Source organism: Morone saxatilis, unplaced genomic scaffold (assembly GCF_004916995.1).
Source record: "Morone saxatilis isolate NCDOM2014 unplaced genomic scaffold, NCSU_SB_2.0 Contig20, whole genome shotgun sequence".
NCBI classification, from domain to species: Eukaryota; Metazoa; Chordata; class Actinopteri; family Moronidae; genus Morone; species Morone saxatilis.
In genome coordinates this window covers 11,213,193-11,213,627 of record NW_023339763.1, presented here as the reverse complement: position 1 = coordinate 11,213,627, position 435 = coordinate 11,213,193, and positions in this window count along the sequence as shown.

The following is a 435-nucleotide window of genomic DNA, read 5'->3' as shown; positions in this document are numbered from 1 at the left end:
CACACACATACACACACACTGTATTCCAATATATCCTCCTGCTACTTGTCAATCATTGTGGTTCGTCATGGACATGACTGATCCACAGATCCATCCTTTACGTTCTTTGCAGATTTCATTTCCTCATTTAATTATCTAGTAATGTTTTGGTAAATTAAATGCTCAGTTCATCCCAGAGTTTCCTCTAACATTCAATAGGAGCTGCTAAACCCTGGAACAATTAAATTTTTTATGAGTTTCAGGGGAAGTTTTAGTGTGACATGATGGTCTAAATGCTATGATGCTTTTTTCCGCCTGAGAAATAAAAAAAGTAAAAAAAACAAACAAACAGTTGATGGTTAGAAATCTTGCATGAAAATGCTCAAATGTGATGCACAAGATATAAACTATAGAAACTTTAAATGCATAAATATCAGAATCAGCTTTCAAAAAAAG